General features: G+C 37.0%; 1 pseudogene; it reads right to left on the minus strand.

The window, feature by feature from the left end:
• Positions 1-4177: 4177 nt before the first annotated feature.
• On the minus strand, positions 4178-5100 carry LOC101424864 (olfactory receptor 10A5-like; annotated as a pseudogene).
• Positions 5101-11521: the final 6421 nt, after the last annotated feature.

Consider the following 11521-nt stretch of genomic DNA (forward strand, 5'->3'; position numbering starts at 1 on the left):
GGGGGCAATAGCTCAGCAAGCAAGCATGTACAGAAGCAGATGTTTGCGGTTAATCAAGCGCTGGGAATTCTATCAGGGGAGATAAATGGTTGGGGAGTTTTTGTTATTTATAAGGGTCTGAGTCAAGCTGGTTTAGGGGCTGACGACACTTTCTACAGGAGGCCTTGAGATAAGGTTTTACAGTCGAGCAAGCTTGTTACAGAAGCGAGATATGTGCGGTTAGGGGGCTGTGGAATTTTCCTCTCGGGTGGGGGTGGTCACAGGCTCCTACTTCTCCACACCATGTCTTCAGATGGCTGAGAGAAAAGTCCTTAAGATGTAAAGGATTCAGCAAGAGCTACCTTCTCAGTCCCAGCAATCTCAAAGGGACCCACAGTGAAGATGAGAGACGAAGAAAAAGAACTATTCTTGCCCTATACAATGATGTGTAGTTCTGCGTCCATTGTGAAAAGCAAAGGTGTTTGAAAAAAATAGAGATGGTAAGCAACTATTTATCTCCTACTTATGTTTTGTGGTCTACTGCTTATGCTAATTAATGTATATCCTTGGGAAATGAGTTTGCATATTGTGCGTTTGGTTCAAATTACACATGGAACAATCTGGAGAAAAATAGATGTGTCAGCAACTCATACTGGTGGGTAGATATTGAACTTAGAGCGGTCACCACACATTGAACTGTGTTCTAAGATTTAGGGTTTCTATGTTCATTTATTCACTGGTCATTTTTTATGTTCTGATTAAAATCTTTGGAGGTTTTTTCTTAAGTCAAAGACTCAGACTTGATGGAAAGCACTTGTGAAGGGACAACTGTAGTGGACAATGTTAAAGTTCCTCTTCAATCCTCTTGAGACACTTTACCAATTCTGTACATCTTCCACCAGCTTTTGGAAAATTTGCTTCCACCAGAATTGTACCTGAGGCCTGCAGAAGAACGCGCTTGTACACCAGATCCCCTCTCCTGTAAGGAGAGCCAGAGGTGACTGGGAGTTTTGCTTCTCCCCTCCTTCCTGCCCAATAGGCCACCAGCTAATTGATAACTGGAATAGTAGTACAAAAGTCCAGTTCTTATGACTTGGGGCAGTGAAAATTCTGAGGTCTACTTATGCTCCTGAGCTTGTCACTGGATCAGAGTGAGCCTGGAACTTTACTTGAAACTGCTCCCCTGCTTAGCTTCTTCCCCATTTACACCCAGCTTTCCCCCTCACTTAATGGTTTTTCCTCAATAAACCACTTCCACTTGAATCTATTTGGCTCCATATATGATTCTGGCCTATGATAAAGGCTTTTGATCCTGAGGCAAACCAATTCCTGTGGGCTGGGGTTAGATATTCCTAAAAGGTGGAAAAGGTTTTATCACTCAAAGATATGGAATAGAAAGCATTAAGTTTGACCTTATCTGAAACTATTATTAATTCATATCTCTTTTGTGGACCTCTTCAGATCTTCAGAACACCTATGCTCTACCTCAGGGATTAATCTTGTTCCAGAATTAACCCTGCTCTTTTGGACAGTGCATTTCTCCTCATGTAATCCACTGTCAAATCCTGTCAATTCTTCCTGAAAAATATTTAGAATTTATTTCTAATGCACCTATTCTATTTCAAGGTTATTTTTCAGTTGGAACACCCATCTATTTATTCACCTTTAATACATACTTGAAAAATTGGAGAATGATTTCATGAAAATGTGAAAGTTTTCCTCAAGCAAGGCAATCCAGAATAGATGGTGTAAAGTGCTAGCCTTCAACACTAGTCTGAAGATCCTGGAACCAGGAATCCTCTTGGTTTTTTTTTTTTTTTTTAATTTAAGAAATGTACCTCCACCTAAAGCTCCATCCCCAGAGAGGTGGACCTCTTGCTTTGTTTAGCTCTTGGCCCCTGACAAGTGTCACTGACCCCATTACCATGTAATGGCTGCTCTACTGATTCAGAGCACCACATCCATCTATATCATCTCAGCATCAACCAGCCTGTTCATTAAAGTCTTGTGGGTATTTTCATTCTATTGTTTCTGTATGTTTTAAATATTTAGTGTGGTATCCTCTAGCCACACTGAGCTATCTGTCTGAGTAGGATTTATTGTCTCCCCAGGTACTCAATGTCGGTTTTGTTGCATATACTTTTGAGTAGTCTCTCCTATCCTATTTCCCTGTAATATATTTAGGGCAGAGTTTTTCAGAACATAAGGTTTTCAGGAATGCACAAGCCATATTAAAACAGAAATACTTGTGCAGCTTTCATTCTTAAAGAGTCCCAGGTACATAGGGGAAGACAGATACATAAAAGTAAGTCAAGCGTATATGAAATCAATTTAGCTTATTAGTTGATAAGTGTGGAATGAGTGCATATAGGAGAGGGTATTCACTCTCCTTAAGAGATCACAGCTGTGTCTTGAAAAACGAGATGGATTTGGCTAAAATAAATGTGAAAAGAACCTTTCAAGTAGAGAAAATAGAATATCAATGACACCAACTGCTAATCATCTTAACTATGAACTCAGAAGCTGAATGAAATATATACCTCTTCTCTGATACTTATTCTTTTCTTCCTTATTCTTAAAATTTGTTTCATTCTAATTAAAATTTCACTGAGCTATTATTTTTAACCTGTTTAATTATCAAAATTCCACATATTTGATAACATGTTATTGACCATACTGTTGGGAAACAAATGCCATCATAAATTGCTGGTGGGAATGTAAAATGGTGCAATCTCTTTGGAGAGAAATTTGCTAGTATATGGCAAAATTACATATGTATCTAATCTTTTCCCAAGAAATACAATTTCTGGATTTTCATCTTTGTGTATACTGGCAGAAATATAAAAAGACATATAAATACGTCTATCCTTAAAGTATGAATTGTAATGATGAAAAGGTTGGTTAAATAAACTATGTTATATCCACAAAATGGAGTACTATGAAATTATAAAAACAATGAGGATCTTTTTCTTGTTTAGAAGAAACCCATACTGGAGTCAACTGTGAATATTTTGAGCTATGGAGAAAGTAGCATCATGGTTGAAATTTATGAAATTACTTCAACAAGGCATATTGTGTTATACATGTAGTATCTTAAACCTGACTGAGAATTGGCCCTGTCCTTCAGACATCCCTTCCCATAATGCCCTGGAAGTATGCTGAGCTTTGGCTGCTATAACTTTTATTGCAACCCACCCCTAGTACATCTTGTGTGGGAAAAGAGCACATACCAAGATGTTTTCCCAATACTTGCTTAAGTTCTTCAATCATATGTAAACCCTTGGTACTTAGTCGCCTTTGTTCCTCAATCATATGTAATCTATACAGTGGTTGACATAAACACAGACATACTCAAGTGAACTTCTTGCAAGTTAGCTGCAGCCTTCTGTATATAAGTTCTTCTACTACATGCTTTTGTTCTGATCATTCTAGCATTTAGATTTTTATCAGAATCTCAACCAGTCTTGTTATAGCATGGTTTGGGTGAGTCCCAGAAGGGTCTTTGCTTATTTCTTCAGTGGGAGACAACACATAAGGACCTGAAAATGGGATTGATAGAGTCCATGGAAATTTAGGTTCTTTCATGAGAAGAAGAGACTGAGGAAGGAAATAATTATTGGGGTTGTAAAGACACATGCATGAGGATTATTGAGCCATTTTCCTGTATCTACACTAAATCCCAATAAGCTTAATAGAAAAACACTGCTGCAAGGGCATGAAAACAGAAATAATAGAGTAATGAGAGTCATGAATTGGGATGGATGATAGGTTTTTCTATCTGATGAGTTAGATTTGTCCAAAACAAGAGAAAGTGATAAGATGAATTTTGAGAGGTTTTGCTTCTCTAACTCTATGTGTGCTCAAGTTCAAATTACAAGCAGTTTCATACTGTCCACGATATATGCCATGTAGGGGTGGATTAGAAATGTGGAATGATTTGACCATGGGAGTGCTGAAATGCCAATTGCACCAATAAGAAGCTGGATGTAAGCCTAGAATGGGTAAGCAGAGGAGTTTGAAAGACAGTAGTAATAGGGGTAAATTCTCTCTGTGCTTCCTTGTTTCCAGTAAGCTGTTCAATAGTCATTTCAGCAGCAAGATTTTTTCCCAATGGAAATATGGAGAGAGGCAGGCAGGAATCCCAAAGATAAAATTGATGGTTCTCTTTTCAGTAGACTCTAGTGTTGCTTCGTTGTGTCTACAGGATGAAATTTCTAAAACCTAGAGTCTTGCAGAAGGTCTGGCAGAGAGCATTTTTCATCTCTTTATTTCTCAAACTGTAGATGTTGGGGTTCAACATGGGAGTCACAACAGTGTAGGACAATGATAGAAGCTTCTTGCTCTCAGTATAATTATTGGATTTAGGCCTGATGTATGTGAGACTTAAAGATACATAGAAAAGGTAGACAAGGAGGTGGGAAGAGCAGGTAGAGAAGGCTTTTTGCTTCCCTCTAGCTGAGGAAATCTTAAGGATGGCAGCAGCAATGCGAGTGTAGGAACACAGGATCAACAAGCAGGGAATCATGACAACAAGAATAGTTGGCATAGGTCTCAACAATGCAGTGTCTGCACAGACTAGCCTCAGCACAGGTGGGCTATCACAGAAGAAGTGGTTTACCTTGTTGGTGCTGCAGAATGGGAAGCTGAAGAGCCATGTGGTCTGCACAGTTGCTACTGGAAAGCCCAGAAACCAGGAGGCAGCAGCCAATTTGGCACAAGTCCTTTGGCTCATGATAACTGGGTAATGCAGGGGATTGCAGATGGCTACAAAGCGGTGGCTAGCAGGCAGCACTCAGCAACCTCAAAGAAGAATAAGAAATATGTCTGAGCAACACATCCAAGGAAGGAGATGGTTGTGTCCTGGGTAGGCAGGGTCCCCAACATCTTGGGCACAAGGTTGAAGCCAATCTCTAAGAAGGACAAGTTCCTAAGGAAGACGTACATGGAACTGTGTAGCATGGGGTCAGCCAGTGCAACCAGAGTGATGAGGCTGTTTTCCATCAGAGCGACCAGGTAAATTATCGGGAACATCAGGAAGAGTAAGGACTATATTTCAGTAGGTAAGGAGGAGAAGCTCATGAGGATAAACTCACTCACTCTTGTCCAGTTTCCTCCAGCCATAGGTATAGGCATAAATCTCCAGCTGTGGACCTGGAGAGAGATGCTTGATTGGGAGAGTCAGATTCTGTGTTTGTTGTTCAGATGCCTTCTCAATGTCATGGAAAGAGGCAAGATCAAGATCTCAGTTGGAAGAAGAAAGACTACACTGACTAAAATTAAAGAGACAAGGACAAATGGTTAGTGCCTCAGCCCTGGAGGAATTGATAATTTCCCTATTGCACATTAACATGTAGAGAAAGGCTGTATAAACAGAAACATGAGCTTTTCAGTCCATGGCCCACAAAGAAACATTTTGGATGACAGTGATATTCCTGAAAACACCTAAAATTTTTGTGAAGCATGCTTAATAGTTCTGGTTTCACTAAGCATTCACATGCATGTGAATTTAGGAAAAGTTTAAAAATGTATTTTAATTAAAAATGCACATTAGTGCACGTGATCATTTTTCTACTTGATGAGTATTCTGTGCCAGGTTAGAATTTGTGAGGAGTAATATGTATTGAGGACTAACTATATGCTGGACAGTTTAAATATGCTATGGCATGAATTTTGTCCTCTTATATCTCAGGTAAGGAAATGGGTTCAGAGAAGTTAAGAACAGCAATTAAATGGCATGTCTTGAATTCAAACCCCAACCTATTTGTCACCCAAATCCTGATTTTTGCTAAACTATGCTTTACTGAACTCGTCTGCCTTGAACTGAGGACTATTCTTTAGAGTATAAGGTAATTAGAATTGGGATTTCTACAAAATCACAGTGAAGACAGAAGCAAATAATCAAGCAAACCAGCGATCTGAACTTCAAGATGTGTAGGTTCCCTGGACTCCCCTGGATCCTGATTTTGTATAATTTGTTTCTTATTTGAAGCTGATTATCAAGGGGTTCTTTGCTTTGTCTTATCTTGGTAATCTAGATCATTGAATTCTCAAGGAGAAATTATGAAATAGGGTTGGAAAATAAAATTGTCTTAGAGGCTAGGATAAGTGAAAAAGCAATTGGATGTGGTTAGGAAACAATTGGAAGAAAAATAAAAATTAAATAACAGAAATAAAACCACAGTTTCGGAGCAGTGAAAAAGAGAAATGACACAAAATAAAATCACCAACAATGTGGTCGACATTTTGGACTCGTTGCAATGTCAATGGGCTTTTATTTCATGCAAGGAATATGGACCTTATTCTATAGAAGAAGACGATTTACCTGAATATTTGAGGCAGGAAGTGACATACATCATCAGATATATCAGATAGAAAGGTTACTATGACATTTTTGTGAGAATGGGTGGCATAATGCAGGAGTAGGAGAGAGATCAACAGAGCTAAGTCTTGGGATCAAGGAGATTAACTGACATGCTCATCCTTCACTACTGTCAGTTTTCATTTACAATCCATTTTTAAGCAGCAGGCAAACAATGAAGAAAGACTAGCAATTAGTCAGAACCTAATGAACAATTTGCATTTCAAGGTTATATTTAAAAAATATATAAAGCATCCATTCAGGGAAAAATCACTCTTACAAAAGAATAATTATCAGACTAACTCCAGATTTCTCTGAAGCACTACAATTTTATTGAAGTATTGTCTACAGTTTGGAGCTTAACTTCTGAAAAACCAAGTACAAATTCAAAAGATGCAGCAAATAGAGAATCTCAACTAGAAACTCTTTTAATGTTATTTCCAGACAAGTCAACCCTCTGTCTTTGAGAATAAGTAAACAGAGAAAATCTTGGAAGATATGAAGACACAACTGATTAGATTAGTGGATATCAAAGCAGTCATACCTTTTTAAAAAAAATTTTAAAAAAATCTAGAAGAAATTGGAGAGACATTGAACTGCTTTTAATCTGATCTCTCGACAAAGCCCTAATAAGAAATTAAATGTTCAGTAGGTCGTCATGAAAATGGCTTTGGTTAAAAAAGAACATCTGAGGGAAAATGTATTTTATCAAAATAAAAGGCAATTGAGAACAGTGCTAGAAAGCAAAGAAAGCTGAAGTAATGAATTAGAATACAGGTTTAAGACATTATACCCAAATTATTAGAGAAAATTATGATAAGATAAAAATAATGAGAAGAACAATGAAGCTAAATCTGGAAATAAATTTCATAGGAATTCCAGAATGACAGAACAAAGAGGGAAGAGAGACAATGTTCAAGGGAGAACTGGAGAAGGAATAAACATTTCTGAGTTAAATGGAAACGTGACTTTCTGAACTGAAAGAATCTAAATACCAAACAAAATGAATTTTTTAAAGATTCGCATAAGTATATTCTTTTATATTAGTGAAAGTTTTTCTTTCTTTTAATTTTGAGGATAATGAAAAATTCTGTTATATATTCCTATAGGAAAATGATAGAAAACAAAACACTAAACCAAACCAACAAACAGAAAACACAGATCACAACCAAAGACTCTATTCTAACGGCAAAGAAAATATTCCAGTTAGGTAACTTCTTTTCCTTAGAAGACGAAACAGACATACCTTTCTCTATTCCTTTCACTAAGTATAACTAGAAACCCTAGATATTATATGTGAAAGAAATCTCTTAGACTCTAAAAGGTGGAGAGAAGAAGGCCAACCAGTTAGGGACCTCAGAACCCAGGAAACAGCATGGTGGTGAGGTCTGATAAGTTTTCTTTTTGCTTTGACTCCCGATGTGGAACTGGAGAAGACAGCGACATTGAAATGCCAATGGACACAGACAGAAAAACCTGAATAACAGCCTGCTCTCTCTTGCCAAAGGTCCAGGAAAGGGGCAGCCTAGCAAGACTTTTAATTCAATTCTCAGCCCCTGGTACCTCAAAACAAGCAAACAAACAAACAAAACCCAGGAAGCAACAGGATAGTAATACTGTACCAATCAATAGCATAATATACATTTTTTTTCAACACATATCAAAAGAGACCACATCTTAGGTCCAAAAAACCTCAACAAATTTAAAATCATTAAAATCAGAGTGTTCTCCAATCACAATGGAAGCAAACTAGCAATCAATCACAGAAAGATAACATAAGATAACAGGAAAATCTCCAAAAATTTAGAAACTAAACATATTTCTAAATAATTCATAGATCAAAGGTGAAATTTGAAAGGCAATAAAAATACACTGAAATGAATTAAAATGTTTTTATTTTATTTTTGCTGCTATAATGTTGTGGAATTTAAGAGAAGTTCAATTATTTGAGTATAGAGAGGCCAGGACTCAGTAATGATTTTGAGAAGGAAAAATGGTTTATTGACGGCCGGCCGGACTCGGGAGCTTTCAGTTTGAATCTTTCAGTTTGAATCCCGAGCCCCAAACAAGATTTTCAAACGTCTTTTATACAGAGAGGAAAGGCCAAATGGTCCCTTTGTTTCAGTTCTCAATAGGCTTCAATTAGCATATATCTCTTCCACATCTTAGGTAAGCTTTTAGCATGGACTCCAGACATTCTAGATAAGCCTTGGTTTTTGCATTTCCCCTAAATACTTAAAGTTTATAGCCCTTGCATTGTTAAACATTTCCTGGGACTGGAGCCGCTGTCACTGTCCCTAAGGGCAGGACTGCAGCCTCTTACCGTTCCACACCCACAAGTCAAACAACTTAGTTATCTCTGAAGAGACACAGAAACTTCCACCCATAGCCCACATCATTCCCCCCCTTTTGCCAAAGTTTACTTGCTAAGCTTTGGCATAATTATTGTTGGAGCTATGAGGTGGATGGCTGTTTGTTGTCTTGATTGATTATTTATCAGTCTTTAGTACAGCATCCAGGACTGTTTTTAGAAGTTTAGAACTTTTCATTCTGGACAGCAGAATCTTGGGCAGGGGCCTCCTGCAGTTATTCTGCTGCCACTGGCACTCACGTGGATTTCCAGTCAGGTTCCAGATCCATCTATTACTTTTATTTTACTCTTAAAGAGTTTACACCTTTAATTTAAAAGGGGTGCTGAAGGGAGACGATCTCTTTTCTGTAACTGCTTCCTGCTGGCCATGGGCTGTAGTCATTGCCTAATAAGGTGTAAAAACTCTTTAATTTATTCTAACTGGAGGAAGATGGATCTGGCATTCTGTACGAAGTTGGATGAAGTTTTCATATGGTTAATAAGATGTTCACTCTGAAAGAAACAAACTTAATTAAAAATTTGGAGTACCTGTTTTTAAAAGAGGACACATTGGATTACAGAGGTAGACAAGGTTAGGTGCCTATAAAGATGGCATTCCTTAAAAGCTGGTGGGAACAGCATATATATTCATTTTTAAGTTATCCATCTTTAGAGAGAAATTGCAACAGACACTTAGCTTTGTCTGAAGACACATTCCAAGCTGTTCAATGATTGACACTCATTCGATCTGTCAGATGCTCCTGGTGAACTGGCACTCCTTGGGCAACTGGCTTCACTCAGGATTAGAACACTAATTTGGAAATACTCTTAGTTTTCACCTGTGGGAGTGATCAGAACTACAGAATAAAGATTTTTACACCTTGGTTTTCATTGTACAATTTCTAGCAATTTTGACTTGTTCAATAGGTGACTCACCATCAGCAAGCAAGCCTCACTTTTGCTACACAGCAGAGTACAGCAGAATATAGAAGTTGACTGAGACTGGCTGAGACTGCCACCTTATTCTATAGACATGTTATTAACTGTTTAGAAAATGATTTTACCAGGAATTTAACATGTCTAATATACTTCTGCACTTGATCCAAAATAGAAAAGATAACATTACAATTATTAGGCATATATTTAGTACAGGATAAAAGTACAGCACTTAATATTAACTAATGTATTACTTAATGCATAAGGATTCAGAGTTGCAATTATTAGTTTTGAGTTTCAGGTTTGTAATACCTTACATGTTATCTCTCCATGAGAGCAGGCCATAATGCCAATTGTGTTTAAGTTTTACTTACAGTATCCTGGTATCATGGCTCCACTTAGCATGTTCTTCAATGCAGTGAGCAAGTTGCAGCATCCTTCATCTTAGAGAGATTTTCCAGTATTCTACTAGCCTGGTGCATAGTGCTCTCTGGCACCATGGAACAGTGCCAGTCTGGAGGCGATATCCATTGTACACTTGGCTGTACCGAGTCATTATTGGCTGCTGCAGGAGCTTGAAACTGCAATATAGTTTCCATCGACTTCAGGAGCAGAACCAGAGACTGATATAGCACATATTTTTAATTGAGGGGTCAGTGACCAGCCTAGCCAATAACTCACATGGAGAGGCCACCTGTAATGTATACAAGGCCTGGTTCGAATGCACAAGAGTTTGACAATGTTAAAGTTTATTCCTTGTTTTATATATATTTTAAACAACTTAACGCAATACATATATCAAATGACTATTTACTTACACAATTTTACTATGAAGATAACAGTAGGTACTTTACTTTAGTAATAGAGGAAAAATATTTTTCATTGTTAGAATGAAAACAGAATATTTCCAATAGAATCAAGACAACTTTTTACTACCATTTACTTAAATGTGTATTTTGCAGTGGCCTTCAGACAGGTTTATTATCATGAAGTTATTTCTGCTACCAATACCAATCTAAGTTTCTTTAGTTAACAATGACTTCTACAACTAGAACTATTTAAACATTTTCAGTTTGGAATATGTTTTACAAACTCTTTATAATTGACTATAACCGCATTGACTAGACACCTCATGTTTAAATAAACTTACTAAATTACAATTACCAATGAAAGAAATTTACTCTTTATTTAAGAGAGCATATCTACAATCTTTTTCCTTTAGCCTAATTTCACCAATGTGAACTTACAATTTTCATTACTCTAAAGATTTTGTACATAATGTTAATTTAGTTTATAAATTAACTATGGGAGATTACACTCAAGTTAAATAAAATTGAAACCATAATAGTTTATGCAAGGAATGTTCTCTTTTTCCCTTACAGGAAGCTAAAAACTTCTTTTCTTTAAGTTATGAAAATTATTAATTTAAAAGCATAACTGACTACCAGGTTTTAAAACACATGCATACTGACTACCAGGTTTTAAAACACATTACACAATTACTTAATTTTTTAAAAATCATAATCCAGGAAAGATTTCTCCATAGTTTTTATGGACTTTCCTTTACTTACTGAAATTTGTTAATAGAGCCACTAATTACCTTTATTTTGTTGGAAAGAAATCTTCTGGAAGAAATTAAGGCTCACCAGATTGTGGAGAAGAAAATAATTTATTCTCAATCTTGCAAGAAGGGGTGCAGAGCCAGATATGGCTGGTGCCACGAACAAAGAAAAATGACACAATTTATATATACCCCTAAGCCTAGCATGCAAGCTCTTCCTGTTTTTCCATAGATTGGATACTTCAGAAGTTACAGCTTATCTGAGATTTAACTTTCCCACGCAAAAGTTTGATTTAACTGCTTCCTCTATCACATTCCAACCATTTTAGTTTTTACC

Source organism: Dasypus novemcinctus, chromosome 10, assembly GCF_030445035.2.
Source record: "Dasypus novemcinctus isolate mDasNov1 chromosome 10, mDasNov1.1.hap2, whole genome shotgun sequence".
NCBI classification, from domain to species: Eukaryota; Metazoa; Chordata; class Mammalia; order Cingulata; family Dasypodidae; genus Dasypus; species Dasypus novemcinctus.